This window comes from Macaca fascicularis, chromosome 7 (genome assembly GCF_037993035.2).
Source record: "Macaca fascicularis isolate 582-1 chromosome 7, T2T-MFA8v1.1".
In the NCBI taxonomy this organism is placed as follows: domain Eukaryota; kingdom Metazoa; phylum Chordata; class Mammalia; order Primates; family Cercopithecidae; genus Macaca; species Macaca fascicularis.
In genome coordinates this window covers 162,531,786-162,547,796 of record NC_088381.1, presented here as the reverse complement: position 1 = coordinate 162,547,796, position 16,011 = coordinate 162,531,786, and the positions used below count along the sequence as shown (strand labels likewise).

The window sequence follows — 16,011 nt, the reverse complement described above, 5'->3', positions numbered from 1 at the left end:
TACTAGATTAACAGTTCCATTGAGGAATTATGTGCATGTTTTTTTTTTCTTTTATTAAATTTCTGGGTTTGGAGACTGTCTTAGTCCATTTTCTGCTGCTATTCAGGATACCTGAGAAGGTAATTTAAAAATAAAAAAGATTTCTTTCTTACAGCCAGGGGCTGGGAAGTCCAAGATCAGGTAGCCGCATCTGATCAGCTTCTTGTGAGGGCCTCATCCTGCGTCACAACTTGGCAGAAGACATCACAGGGCGAGAGGGGTACACTGAAAACCAAACTGACTTCTATTAAAAAGCCCACTCCTGTAATAACCCATTAATTCATTAATCCGTGAATGGACAAATCCATTCATGAGGGCAGAGCCCTCATAACCCAATCACCTCTTAAAGGCCCCAACTCTGTTACATTAGGGATTGTTTTAACATGAGTTTCAGAGGGAATGAATATTTAAACCACAGCAGGGACCTAATTATCTAGATCAGCCAACTGGCACAGTGAAGCTATAGATGAATCACAGACATTTCTCCCACTGGATTCCAGGTGGAGGAGGTGAAGCCATTGCACTTCCCCCAGGAGAGGCCTGCACGTGTGGCAGCTTGGGGGAACTTGGGTTAGGCTTGTGTCCTCAGCACCTGCCACAGTGCCAGGTGCAGAGAGGGCAGTCAGTAAGAACCTGTACATGGAGGAATGAATTAATGAATTGGAGAGGCAGGCCAAGAGAAGAGATTCCATCCAGAGTAACTGTCTAGAGCAATTTTCTATTCCCTGTCTCACTGTCAGAATGACCTGTTATCTCCTCCTACTATATCTTTGTCTATCAAAGGTGACCTTCAAAGCCTTTTTTCTCACTCAGGAATAGAATAGACGACCAAGAAGAGTTCAAAGCTGGAAGTCCTGAAGGTTAAAATGTGTTTGAATTTTAAGAGGATGAAAGAGAATACAATAAATAACTTTCTCTTTGGGGCCACATGAAAACTATGGTTCAAAAAAGAAATAATTTAATAATTATTTAATTATTAATTATTATTTAATATTATTAGGGTAAGGATTTGTTCAGTGTCTGCACCATCATCACAACCACCATCATCATCAACTCCATCACCACCACAACTATTATCACCACTGTCACCACCACCACCTCCATCATCACCATCAGCAGCACCACCATCACCAGCCTCTCCATCACCACCACTGTCATCACCATAACTATAATCACCACCATCACTACCACCACCCCAGTTATTATCAATACTGTCACCATCACCACCATCACCACCACCTCCATCACTACCACCTCAATCACCACCATCATTTCCATCATTACCATAACCATCACCACCTCCATCATCACCATCACTAGCACCTCCATCACCACCATTACCACCACCTCGATCACCACCATCACTGCCATCTCCATCCCCACAACTATTATCACCACACCAGCACCACCACCACCTCCATCACCACCATCACTTCCATCACCACCATCATCTCTATGATCACCACCTCCAGCTCCATCATCACCATCACCAGCACCACCACCTCCATCACCACCACAACTATTATCCCCACCGTCACTCCCACTACCTCCATCACCACCGTCATCATCCTTTTCATCACCACCACTGTAACCACCATAACTATAATCACCACCATCACCACCACCACCACCACCACCCCAATTATTATCACCACCATCACCACCACCACTACCATCACCACCACCTCCATCAACACCACCATCACTATGACAACTATCACCATCATCATCACCACCACCCTCACCACCACCTGCATCACCACCTCCAGCTCCATCATTACTATAACCACCACCACCTCCATCATCACCATCACCATCACCATCACCATCACCACCACCATCACCACCAACTCTATCAACATCACCATCACCACAACAACTATTACTTCAATCACCACCACCTTCGTCATCACCACCACAGTGCCATCATCACCATCATCACCACCTCCACCACCATTCTCACCACCACCATCACCATCACAACTATTATCTCCACCATCATCACTATGAGCAGCACCATCACCACCACCTTCATTACCACCACAATCAGCACCACCATCACCACCAAAACTATTATCACCATTGCAACTACCACCACTCTCACCACTACCCCCACCACCATCACCACCAGAATTAATATCACCATTACAACCACCACCACTCTCACCACCACCATCACCATCACAACTATTATCTCCACCATCACAACCATGAGCAGCACCAACACCACCACCTTCATTACCACCACCAACACCAGCACCACCAGAATTAATATCACCATTACAACCACCACCACTCTCATCACCACCAACACCACCAGAACTATTATCACCTTTACAACCACCACCACTCTCACCACCACCACACCATCACCACCAGAACTAATATTACCACCACTACCAGCACCATCACCCTGTCCTCACGGAAAAAGTGACATGTAAACTAGACTTTGAAGCTGAGTCAGAATTTCCCAGGTGGACAAGAAGCAGGTATTACAAACCCAAGGCCCACAATGTGTAAAGACAAGAAGGGCTTGTTTGGGGTGGAAAAGGCTAAGAATGTTGGCCCTTCCCTAATGCAAAGGTAAGAGAGTCTGAACAGGTGGGTGGACTGAGGGCTTGGGGAGTGGTAGACGTTCCATTACAATCACAACGTTTTTTCACTGCTGCTGTTTAGCAAACTTCGATTTTCTGTCACAGGCAAAGGAGTTTAGAGAGGGAAATAACACCTCTTCATTCATATGTTTGTTTGTTAATTTGTTCAACAGGCATTTATTGAGTGCCTTTTATGTGCAAGGTTCAAGGTTCAAGGGATATAGCTAAGAACAAAACCACAAAAATCTGTTTAAATAATCTCATTAACCCTCACGATAAACCTAGAATGTCTATTCTGGTATTGTTAGCAAATAAGGCTTCTAAGCCCTAACTTCATGTTCACATTCTTCATGGTGGTCTCCTATGGGGTGTACGATGTCCATTTTACAGAAAAAAACTGAGGTGTGAAGAGGTCAAACATACTATCCAGACACATCCAGCTAATCAGGAATATAGCCAGGATTCAAAGCCAAGCTGCTCTGACATCAAAACTTGTGACCTTTCCCTTTCAAAGTGCTGTCTGTGATAAATGCATGAAGCTGTAACTTCAGACATCGGCCACTGGTGAGTCACGAGCATTGGGATATTTTTGACATTTAATTTGATATGCTTGCCAGAGGCATGCTTTCATGCTGCTTTCTTTTCCCTCCTGCTTAAATGCAGGGAACAATGACAAAGTTGTCTCTTGCCAGTATTTTCCCATTTCCCTGTAAGGGTTCGCCAGGCTCGCCAGGAAGTTTGCTGAGCACAACTGCCCTTGACTTTCCCCAGCCAGAGGCCGCAGAGGCTTTGAACACATTCAAAGGGCCATTTCTTCCCCACACATTCCAATGCAGCCTTTCAGCCTGAACTGTCTCGGGGAGACTGGAGGTGTCACAAGCTGGGAGGATCACTGGATAATTAGGGAGACTCCCAGGTGCCTGGCAGAGAGTCCTCACCGACCCCGTGCCGGATGTCTGGCTGGCATTTGAGGGGACCGAACATGGCAAGAAGCAAAACAGCAGCACCAGAAACCAGTTTCTTCATCTGAAACTGAGCAGGCTCCACTCCAGAACAGAACCCACAGACCCAGGCACTGGGCCTTCTTCTTAAGTCTGGGAAATGATTCATCCCCAGGAGAAAAAACAGCAAACGCTTCCAGTACTGGAAAAGGGGATGTGGAGAGAAGTTTTAAAACATATCAGCCCAATATGTGTGAAAGTATGGGGTGCAGGCATCCCCAGGTGTCAAGTGTCCAGATCCGCAGACACACTGGAACGATGGTGATCAGTATCACTCCCTCGACTCCAGTGTCAGTCCTAAGGGAAGAGACTATGCTGGTGCACAGTTGGTGCCAAACCCATGTTTGCAAATGAATAAGGTGAGCGAAGTTATAGAGAGCGCTAACCAGAAATCTAGGAGGTACCTCTTGTAGGGAAGAACCCAGGAAAGCCGCCATGCTTGCTTTGGGAGACAGAGGTGAGTAGCGAGAATATGCTGCTCGCAAAAAGCCTCCAAAACACACATTTGAAACTCTCCACTGTGCTTCCTGCTGTGACAGGCAGTGCCTGGGTGCAAGGCTGTGCTACACATGGTCCCACCCTCTGATGCCTGTGATGGAGTGAGGAAGTGACACTCACACACATTTATGCTGAGAGCTGTGGAGTTATGTGTGGTCCTTGGCTTCTGGGACGCAGAGAGCCATGTGTTGTACCCCCAAAGGGCAATTTCATTGACATTATGGTCAGCAAGTTCATTGCTCCTCCCCCGAGCCTTTTTCCTCCCCCGTGTTATCCCTATTTACTAGCTTAACGCGTGTGTGTGCAATAGCTACGGTGACACATAGTTTTTCCTTCCTGCCCTTCCTATAGAAACTGCCCCTCCCTAGGTGCCTGCCTGTGGGAGCTGTCGTTTTCTCACCTGTTCTGCCCTGACCCCTGTGTCCTGAAGTGTTTGACCTAAACAGGGGCACCTGAACCAGGTGGGGATGGTCTGAGCCTTGGAATTAGGACCTGCGGTCAGAGAGTGCAAGGGCAATAGGTCTTGGGAACAGAAACTGTAAGGTACAAGCTTTGGAAGATGTCGGGGGTGATAGTTCCAGCCAGGCGTGTCAGCGTAGCTAAGAATTCTCACCCTCTGTAGTTCCAGATAACAGCTGGCTACAAGAGAAAGGTACTTCTGGTTTGGAAGGCAGAAGTCAAGCAGGAACGCTCTGAGGTTGGTGTGGGGTGCTAGGCGCTGCTCCCCTTCACCTGCTGGTGCACCTGGTGGTTGTGAAAAGCATCCATGCCAAAGGCTCCTCCAGCCCTCACCAGGCCTCCTCCTCTAGTTCTCCAGGTCTCAGGTCAGGTGAGGAGCACCGGCCCCTTCCTCGGGTCCCTGTGTCAGCCAGGCTGGAGTGAGAGCCTTCAGGCTTTGACCAGGCCTCCCTCTGCCCCATCTCATACCCAGGTTTTCTTCTCCCTGCCCACCTGGCTGACCTGCAGAGATTCTGGGCTGACCACCAGACCCAGGATGACAGCCTTCCACAGACCTCTCCCCAGCTCCTACCATTGGGGGACCTAATCCCTGCAGTAACCTCCATCTCCTATCACTCTTTGCAGTGTTGCTGCCCTGGTGGAAGCCCAGCTCGTGGTGGAGGAAGCCAGCTTGCAGAGAGAGCGAGAGCAGAGCCAGCACACACATTGGAGCAAAGGCAAGGGCAAATGGAAAGTTCTGGCGGCATCACGTCAAGGCTCCCATCCGAGGCCTCCCTGAACCCCACTCTCTCCAGGTGTAACCTGCTTGCTGAGCACCACCTTGGATGCTGCGGGCTGGTACATTCCCCACTTGCAAAACTCTGCGGGACTGGGTTCCTCTCTTTTCTTTCCAAATATCTCAGGAAGTGGATGTTTTTTTCCAAATTCTGCAGATGAGTAAAAAGAGTCTTCGGGAGGTGCAATAGCTTTCCAGGGATGAGGTAACTGGGAGCAGAGCTGGTGTTCAAACCCGGTCTGCTCAACTCAAAATCCACAGCATTTCCCTGCCCTGAAATGACCCACATCTGCACTGCTTGCCCACATCTGCACTGCTTGCCCACATCTGCACTGCTGGTCTTTGGCTGTTCGAGTATCAGCTCCCTGAGCACAGAACCTGGCTGTCCCTGCCGTCCCCAGCTCCTGGAGCAGGGCCCAAGTGGAGCAGCATTTGCTGTCTGTGCAGAGGCAGACCCTGGGATATGGGGACGTGAGCGAGGCTCTGTAAGGCAGGTGTCCCCATCCACGGCGATGCTGAGTGGGTGGCACCCTGCTCCTTCACTGCCTCTAGACATGGGGGTGGGGGGATGGGAGGACACAGGTGGATTTGAGTGCCTCTTGCAGGGGAAGGTGATGTAGAAACTCTGGGTTCCTCCCGTTCTATGGCCACCTTCTCCAGGAAGCCTTCCTGACTACCCAGACAGCACTGAGTCTTCCTGACACTCTGACTCTTTTAAATTCTCACCACGCAGCATCCCCTTGTGATTCTGCTTTTCTTTCAGTCTGTGGCTTGTCACTCCCAATCATCTGCCTCTCCCACAGAAACATGTTGCATAGTTTCAGGATCCCCCAGGCATGTCACCTTCAGCCCAACATTGGTAACCTTGGCTGTGCTGGCCCTTGGGGACCATCACTCCAGCCTTAGCAGACCCTGACCCAGGTGTCCAACTCAGCCACTGAGTCAGGTGCAGCAGCAGGTGTGTGGCTGGTGGCTTTGGCCTTCTTTTCTGGCCAGAGTGCACCATGTCTCCAGCCACAGTGGGTTTCCTCGGTCCATGGAAGCTGGCCTCTGCCTCGGGGCTCTGATTCATTCCCTGTTCTCCCACTGGGCTGCAATCCTGTCTTGACATCCAGCCTAATCTTTGCCCACCTCCACACTCTCCCCAGCTCAGCTGCACTCCGACCAGTGGCTGCAGAAGCCCTGAGTCAAATAACTACGGACTCAAAGCCCCACTACCTGCCACTCTGGCCACCAACTGCCACCACCTCAGAATTCCTTTGCCCTGCACTTCCTCTGAGCCCTTAGATCTGGGACATGGCCCAGACCAAGTCCCTGGAATAGACCCACTGGCTCAGAGAGCATCTAGCCCCAGCTGCCGGACACCTACATGGACCCAATTGCACCCCACCCCCAATGCCCAAAACAAGCCCTTTCGAGCCACCTCCAAGGGCCCACCCAGGTCCCCACCCGACCCCAGCCCTGCTCAGTTTGCCCGCTTCTTGCATTGAGTTCTGAGGTTGTTCTCCCACCTCTGCCAGCCATAGGAGGTGAGTCACAGCCACCAGGGGCTGGCAGAGAGTACCCGCCCAGTAGCTGTGGCGTCCAGCTCTGTCACGTGCCTGCAGCACACAAGTCCCATCTGGCCTGGCATGCCCAAGGCTGTCAGCGTGTGCCAGGTGGGAGACAGCTGTGGCTGGGAGAGGGGGTGGGTGTGGATGCACTTGTGGAAATGCCTTGCTTGCCATGCCTGCAGCCCTTTGGGGTTGCCTCCAAAAACAACCATCTCTGTCATCAGAGCCATCACAAAATAACAATTAAAGTTATATGAGGATAAGAATAATAGTGATTGATAATAATAAAACAAGTCAGCCGCCACGGAGTGCCTAAGCTGCACAGTCCAGGCACAGTCCCAGAGCTTTGCACAAATTATCTCAGCCTCTCAACAGTGGGGAGGTGAGTATTATTGCCCTCATTGCACAGGTGAGTAGGCTGAGGCACAGATGTGCTGAGATGTGGGGTGGCCTTGGGAGTCTAGGCCTGCACCATGCTGCCCTGCTCAAACCCATACTCCTTCTCGGACTGTGAGTCCCCCAGGGAGCCACTGGAGCAACCTCCAGGCTATTCATTCAAGGAGGGAAAGCATTTTTGGTCTTGGGAAGTGATGCAGAGGGCCTGACCAGGGTTGAAGTCCCACTGGTCAGGTTATTCTGGCATTTGGAAACACCACTGGAAGACAATAGCAGTTGTATGGTGTTTAGGTTTTCATCCCAGCAGCACAGATTTCAAGCTGAGCACCCAGTAATTTTTAAAAAATTCATCCCAGAGTGAAGGCAAATGAAAGCCATTGGTCTAGCCCTTGGGGACCTCGGCAAAATTCCAAAGTCACAGAGCAGCCTGTGCATGGGCGGTTACAGTTTACACCGCGCCTTTTACAGTCACTACTTTAGTTTACCTTCCCAATGGATTTCTCAAACATTTCCTCAGTTTTATGGGTGAGGAAATCAAGATCCTGAAAGATGAAGTAACTTGAGGAGGGTTGCACGGCCGGGAAACAGTAGCCATGGAGCCCTGAATCCAGATTTTCTGTCTCTACATAGAATTCTCTATCGTCTTTTCCCGCTCTCAGGTCCTCCCTCCCTGCTTCAGATTCCTGAATCTCTACTGTTTCTTGGTTTGCACTGCTTAAAGGTATCTGATATCAGCCACTTGCATCTTGGTATTCTCTCTCAAAGTAATTGTCCTTCATTTTGTCTTGGATTATAAAGGCAGTTCTCTGTAAGAGGACTGTCTGGCATCAGCAAACAAGCCGTGGCAGCTCAGAGCATGCCCTTGCAAATAAGGGTGACCTGCTTACGAGCCCACACTTGGTTTCTATCAGCTTGCTTTCGCTTATCCTGGAAGGAGAGCTGAAAACCTGGATGACTGGAGGGAAACGTCCCTTCTTCCACCTGCATGGGGAGCCGTGGGATGGCTGCTTCCAGAGCTACACTCGGTATCACTCCTCATTCTCATGCTTGTGGCTTGAGCTGGTAATGGAACCCATTTGGGAATGCATGGAACATTCTTGGAGAATAGATGTGTGGGCTTGTGTATTTCTTCACTACATCTTCTCTGTGACTTGGCCCTTTCCTCGGTCTTAAGTAGACAACCACTCTGTTTTCCCAAATTTCTGAAAGCTCAGAAATGAGCTTTTCCCATCCTTAACTGTATAAAAGCACACAAAATACCCAGTAGTTAGATGTGAACAGATAACCCTATTTGGGTAACTGCTGACTATCCATCCAAATTCCTTCTGAATTTCAAGGATCTCAGCCATCCTTAACATTTGGTTTTTGCTGTCTGATCCATTATTGATGGCACATGTTTCATTTGACTGGCAAGAATTGTCCTCCTGGGCCCCATCAGTGTTAGGCACCCGACACCCTCACTCCTGATGCTGGAGGATGAGAATGGTGAGCAGAGTGTGACTTGGATGAGCAGAATCAGCTCCCTGTCATCATGTTTATCATTAGTAATGATAAATTAGTAGTAATTAATTACTATTTTATTAACTACTATTATAACTATTGCTATGATTACTACTAATTAGTTTTAATTGATCCTCTCCACACGGGCCACTGCATTTGATAACACTGCTAACAATCTGATGAAATGAACGAAGCAGGTACTTCAGTAGTCCCATTGGACAGATGGAAATAGTGAGGCACAGAGAAGTGAGGTGACCCGGGTGAGGTGGCCCAGTCTGCTATGGCTGTAGGACCTGTTCTCCACCTCAATGTCACAATGCCCCCCTGAGATGGGACCCAGTGGGGGATGGAGCTGCTGCTTTTTTTGTTTGGGGGCCTTGATTTGATTTAATATCCGCCTCTCGTGGGTGCAAGTGATGTTGAACTCATCCCTCCACAGAATTCTTGTTTTGTTTTGTTTTTTGAGATGGAGTATCACTGTCACCCAGGCTGGAGTGCCGTGGCACAATCTCAGCTCACCAAAACCTCTGCCTCCTGGGCTCAAGCAATTCTCATGCCTCAGCCTCCCGAGTAGCTAGGACCACAGGTGCGAGCCACCACCCCCAGCTAATTTTTGTATTTTTAATACAGATGGGGTTTTACCATATTGGCCAGGCTGGTCTCAAACTCCTGACCTCAAGTGATCCACCTGCCTTGGCCTCCCAAAGTGCTAGGAGTACAGGCGTGACCCCCCAGTGTCTGTCCCTTCCCTGGTCTGTGAGCTTATGAGGACTTGGGTTATTTCTCTCCCCCCTGCACCTGGCTTGCTGCCTGGTACATTATAGACACTCAATCCACTTTTCAACTCAAGTTCTGCCTCTTTGGAAGGAAGTAGGAAAGGAGGATGAGGGAAAGGCAGGTGAGAGAGGTGGGTGGGACACCTTCCAAAGGAGAAGTCGAATGACTCAGAGATGGAAAACTGAAGGTGGTGTCGGCCCCTGTTCTGGGCTGCACGAACCATCCCGACAAACACTAGAGTGAGCCATTCCAGGAGCCAGCATTTAACAGCCACAGCCTTATATGGGGGCATGCAGACAGCCCCAGAATTTCCTTGGTTTCTCCCAAATTTTCTCCACTAGTGGTATCCACATTTTTTTTTCTGCTTTTATATTAAGAATTTCTTATGAAGCTGCACATCCATTTAATAACCATGTGACATTTGACAGATGACTCACTATCCCAAACCTCAGCTTTCTAATCTGTATAGTGAGGCAATGATCCCTCGCAGACTTGTAAGAATTACACGTGTGTGTGTGTATATAAATATATATATGTGTATATATATGTGCGTGTGTGTGTGTGTGTACATGAGGTGTACACAGAAGTACACGTACTGCTGAAATCAAATTGGTGGGCTACCTGAAAGTGCAGAAAAACATTAAATTATGCACGTTTTTGCAGTTTGCGATTTGCCTTCCATAAATATTTTTCTGAAATGCTCTTTTTAAATTTCAATAGTTTTGGGGGTACAGGTGGTTTTTGGTTACACGGGTTAAGTTCTTTAGTGGTGATTTCTGAGTTTTAGTGCACCCATCACCTGGGCAGTGTACACTGTACTCTATATGTAGTCTTTTATCCCTCACCACCCCCTCCCAACCTTCTCCTCTGAGTCCCCAAAGTCCATTATATCATTCTTATACCTGTGTTCACAGCTTAGCTCCCACTTACAAGCAAGAACATACAATATTTGGTTTTCCATTCCTGAGTTACTTTAGTTAGAATAATGGCCTCTACCTCCATCCAAATTGCTGCAAAGGACATTATTTCATTCCTTTTTATGACTGAGCAGTATTCCATGGTGTATATATACCACATTTTCTTTATTGACTCATTGTTTGATGGGCACTTAGGTTGGTTCCATATCTTCGGAATTACGAATTGTGCTGCTATAAACATGGGCATGCATGTATCTTTCTCGTATAATGACTTCTTTTCCTCTGGGTGGATACCCCGTAGTGGGATTGCTGGATCAAATGGTAGCTCTACTTTTAGTTCTTTAAGGAATCTCCATATGTTTTCCATAGTGGTTGAAGTAATTTACATTCCCATCAGCAGTGTAAAAGTGTTCCCTTTTCACCACATCCACGCCAACATTTATTTTTATTTTTATTTTTGACTTTTTAATTATGGCCATCTTGCAGGAGTAAGGTGGAATCTTATTGTGGTTTTCATTTACATTTCCCTGATGGTTAGTGATGTTGAGCAAATGCTCTTTTTTTTTAACATCCTCTGTTGTTCTGCTCTTCTACCAGCATCTAGATCTGGCTAGAATGACATTTAGCACAGACTTGGGTCTATATTATTTTAAGTGAAATTGATTGACAGCATGACTTCCAACAGTTTGGCTTTCTCAGGCAACCACAGATCCAGTGCAGTCTCCTGTTGCCCATTGTACAGGTGGGTACACTGAGAACCAGAGGAAGGGATGGCTTCTCCAGCCACCAGGTGCATTATGGGTCACCTATGTCTGGTACCCAGACCACAGGCCCAGGCCCTCAGACTTCCCAGAGCTTGGGAGTGGGGTGGGGTTGGATGGATAGGCTGCCTGCTCCCAGGCTGCACCTGGGAGGTGAGACAGGGCCATGTGAACATCTATGCCAGGTGGCTGGCATTCTACAGCAGTGCCAGGGTGCCCACAGCCATTCCTGTCCTGCCCCAGGGAAGGAATCTGGGGTGGAAGATTCTGCTCAAAGATCACAGGGATCAGGGCTGTGGAGCCGGGAGGGGATGGCGTGTGTCACTCTGGTTTCTGGTGCACTCACCTTTATGAGGTTTACTGGGTGCCAAACACTCAGGTCCTAGCAGGCCAGGCCCTCATCAGTGAATCTACAGAGCATCCTGGGTGTACCAAGCACAATGCCCCTTGCTATTTGGGATGGGAGAGAAAAAGTAGGCCTGAGTTTCCCAAGGGGTGAGGAAGGGAACTCCCAGACGCTTTGCTCTCTGAGTGAGACACTTGGCAGGGCCAATTAGCCAGGCTGATCCTGGGAAAGGGGTGGAGGTGGCAGAGGCAGGCTCAGCAGGTCATTGGGCAGAAGTCCACCCAGTTTGTAGACAAGGCTTGAGGGGCTGGGGAGCCTAGAGGAGCACACTTGGAACCTGGAGGCTGCAGGACCAGGACGGAAAGAGGACTAGGAGACTGGGATCATCAACACCTGGGGAAGGCCAAGGAAGACCGACCTGAGGGGAAAGGAGGAACTGGGGAGGTGAGGTTAGTCCAAGGGTGAGTGTGTGTGTGTGTGTGTGTGTGTGTGTGTGTGTGTGTGTGTGTGTGTTGTCTGCCTGTTTCTCTGTCTTAGAGAAGAGAACCAAGGGCCAAGGTGATCACTCAGATAGACATTTTTCATCCTTCTCATGCCTAGCTCTAGGGATGAATTACCAGTCTTGCCAAGAGTTCCATGGGTCCATGCTGGCTGCCAAGATACTGTGGCCATGCTTTCATTTATCATCTACCAGAAAGCTATCCATGGAACAAGGGATTCAGAACCAGAAGATCTGATTTTTGAGTCCTGAATCTGCTAACTGTCCAGCTATAGGAAACTCAGTTTTCTCATGTGTAAAAATGGGTCTAGCGGCACCTAAACTTACAAAGTTGGTGTGAAAAATACATAATGTCTATGAATAACCGTATCTACTAATATGTGTCTGGAAGTACCCTGTTCTGCAAAGACAAAAACAAAGAAAATAAGATGGGGAAAATCAAAGCTGGCCCCACCCACAATGTGTCAATGCATATTTACCCCAATTTTTTACCTTTTTGCTAATTGAGAAACAGATGTGGTTACTTATTGATATATAAGAACTCTTCATTGTTAAGAACATTAGCTCTCGATCTTGTACACGTGTTCCGATTTGTGATTCCAAATTTTACATATTCTGTAGAGTTTTAACACATTGCATAAAGATGGTATACCCATATTTGCCATCTTTTCTTTTCTTTTTTTTCTTTCTTTTTTTTTTTTTTTTTTCTTTTTTTGAGATGGAGTCTCGCTCTGTCACCCAGGCTGGAGTGCAGTGGCACGATCTTGGCTCTCTGCAAGTTCCTTTTCCTGGGTTCGTTCTCCTGCCTGAGACCTCCAAGTAGATGGAGTAGGTGGCGCCCACCACCATGCCTGGCTAATTTTTTGTATTTTTAGTAGAGACAGGGTTTCTCCATGTTAGCCAGGATGATCTCGATCTCCTGACTTCATGATCTGCCGGCCTCGGCCTCCAAAAGTGGTTGTTTCCACTTTAGGTCTATTACATAAAGCTGCTATGGACATTGCAGTACACATCTTTGTAAACCCAGAAGCACTCATTTCTGTTGGGCATATACCCTGAGGTACAATGAAGGGGTCAAAGGGTAAGCGTATGTTTACCTTTTATAGATCCTGCCAAGCAATTTTCCAACCAACACATTGGTGTCGGTTTGCACACCCACCCGCAGTGTAAGAGTTCCACTTGCTCCACGTCTTGGTGTTGCCAGTCTTTTTAATCTGAGCTATTCCAGTGGGTGTGTAGTGAGTTCTTCCTGTAGTTTTGTTTTGCATATTTCTGATGATTAATGATGTTGAGCACCTTTTCAGATGCTTATTGGGCATTTGGATATCTTCTTTTGTGATCTATTTGTTCATGTCTTTGCTTAGTTTTTACGTTGTTGTCTTTTTTCAGTTGATTTGTAGAAATGCTTAAAAACAGGCGTGAGCCTTTTATCAGACACAGACATTACACATACCACTCCAAGACTGTGACTTGCCTTTGTACTCTCTTAGGTACTTTTAGAGGAACAAGGCTCTTAATGTTAATGAACTTCCATTTATCATTTTTTAAAAATGGTTAATACTTTCTGCCTATCTCACGGTCACGAAGATCTTCTACTATCATTTGATACAAATTCTAGAAGAAAATATATCAATATTTGTGGGTTTTGAGGTTGAAAAATATTAAAGACCAATAGTTTCATATAGTTCAATCTAATACCTTTCACATTTAGGTCTGTGACTTCTCAAATTAATTTTTGTATGTTGAGTAAAATGGTCACTGTTTATTTTTTTTCCTGTATGGACATCCACCGGTTTTTTGTTTGTTTGCTTTGTTTTGTTTTCACCACTCATTGAAAGGATCATCCTTTCCTTTGAATTGCAGCGATGCCCTTGTCACATATCAGGTGACTTCCTGTGTGGCTCTTTTGGATTCTCTAGTCCATTCCATTGGTCAACTTGTCTGTCTCTGTGCCAATAACTTAATGCTGTAGCTTTATAGCTATCTTGATACCTGGTGGCTGAATGCTTTAAAAGACCTGGGAATCATCAGGTGGGAATCACTTGCTTTGGAGTGGGATTCTCAACCTCTAGTACTTATTAAATTCCCTGGAGAGAAGTTCTTAAAAGTACCCTCACCCAGGATTTATCCCGCCTCAACTAACTCAAAATATCTAGAGGAATGTTCTGAAAATAGGTATTTTTAAAGCTCCTAGATGATTCTAATGCACTCCCAGGATGGAAACAACTGCTTTAGAAATAGGTTATTCTCATTTTACCATTAAAGAACCAGAAGCCCAATTTCTGGAGGCTTTTACAATTTCTGGAGGCATTAGATTGTTCACTCACTTTCTCCAGGATGCAAAATCCTTGATATACTTCTCTTGCCCTCAGTTTTCTCCTAGAGAACACCTACTTACCCTTCAAAACCCAGCTTAAGAGTGCCCCATCTACGATGTAGTCCAGAGCACCCCAGCTAGGATCAGGTGCCTCCTGCATGTTCTCACCTCCCAAACTTACCTCTACCTTGGCCCTTACCTAGTGTGACTTGTATCTCTGTGTTCTCCTGTGTTCCCATCAGACCAGAGCTCTTGGAGTTAGAATGTGGCATGGTCATTAACATGTTTCTGGCATCTGGGAGATTCAAAGAATGAGGGTGAGGACCAGAAATTCCTAGCTCCCCTCTCACCCCTATACAAGGCAATAATGTAAAAAATATTCATGCCACCCCTCAGCCTCCAGCCAGTGTCTTGGGCCCATTAACTTATAACAATAATCTCCCCAGGCTGGACAATCCCCTTCATCCTCCTAGCCCCCGATGAACACCAGGCATAAATCCATGGGACCTGAATCTTAACTACAGGCAGTCAGGGCAGCCTCAAGTCTAGGCTGAGGTCCCTTAATGGGCACGTGGAGAGGGCTGCATCTTTCCCATGCCTATCTCCTTCACTGCTCTCCACAGACATGCACCTCCTCCAGGGCTCTTTTTCCCAGGCAGGATGGGCCCACCAAGGTATAGCGCCTGGCTGGCCTGCAGCCCACCTGTGGCTACCCTCTTCCCGTGGCCTACTGGCCTTTGGCACTGTCTGAATTCAGGCATCCCCAGTGCTGCTCACGTCACTCAGTGGGCATCCCCACCCTGGCCTCTCCCTGCATGTCTCCCGTGGGAATTTGCCCTGGAGCAGAGTGTGTCTGGGGCAGGCAGGGAGGCGTGGTCCTCAGACTCACACAGGCCTCACCCTGTCATTAGAGGGCAGGGTTTTCCCTCCCAAACCAGGGGTACAGACCTGGATTCCGGGTCAGTGTCCAGCTTGCTGGCTCTGATCTTCCACCACTATAGACTCTACAGTAACAATAGGACCACCTGCACTCTTTGGTCTCAACCTGTCCTTCTATCTCCTCTGCAGCCCCTTGGTGACCAGAGCTGGCCAGTGTGAAGTCTCCTGTCTCACCGTTCACATAGTGTCTCTGACCCACGCATCCCAGCAGGCAGGCCTTGCTCCCTGGGCGAGGGAAGGTGGTGGCTCAGGGGCTTCTTCGGGGGTACTCTCTGATCTGGGCAGCTCCGGAACCCACATCCCCATAGCCTTGTTTGTCTAGGCCCTGAGTGCATAGAGTTTGTGGCTGAACCAGGCCTGGGAATGAACTAGTGTTGCCTCTTTCCAAGAAAGTTTCTCTGGGTCGCCTGCTCTGAATAGCGCTGGGAATGAGAGTCATGTCTTTGTCAAAAGCAGCAACCCAAAGGAAGGAAAAACACCACCCACGGCTCTTCTGAGGCCTCTGAGGTGCTTCGGTCAGATATGACCTACTGTGAAGCACCACTAAATGGGGAAGAAATACATGAATGTTTTTTCTGCTCACTGGAGCTCACTAGATAAAGCAGAATTGAAGATAGGCATGTTGAACTTATTGCTCTTC

The 16,011-nt window shown here is 47.8% G+C and overlaps 1 long non-coding RNA gene across 1 annotated transcript in view; it reads right to left on the bottom strand.

The window, feature by feature from the left end:
* LOC135972045 (uncharacterized) overlaps positions 1-16,011 on the bottom strand; it is an 83,402-nt gene that overhangs the window by 16,119 nt on the left and 51,272 nt on the right. Inside the window, exon 2 of the long non-coding RNA XR_010588617.1 lies at positions 153-264. This is a non-coding gene — a long non-coding RNA (uncharacterized lncRNA). The remainder of the gene's footprint in view (positions 1-152; positions 265-16,011) is intronic.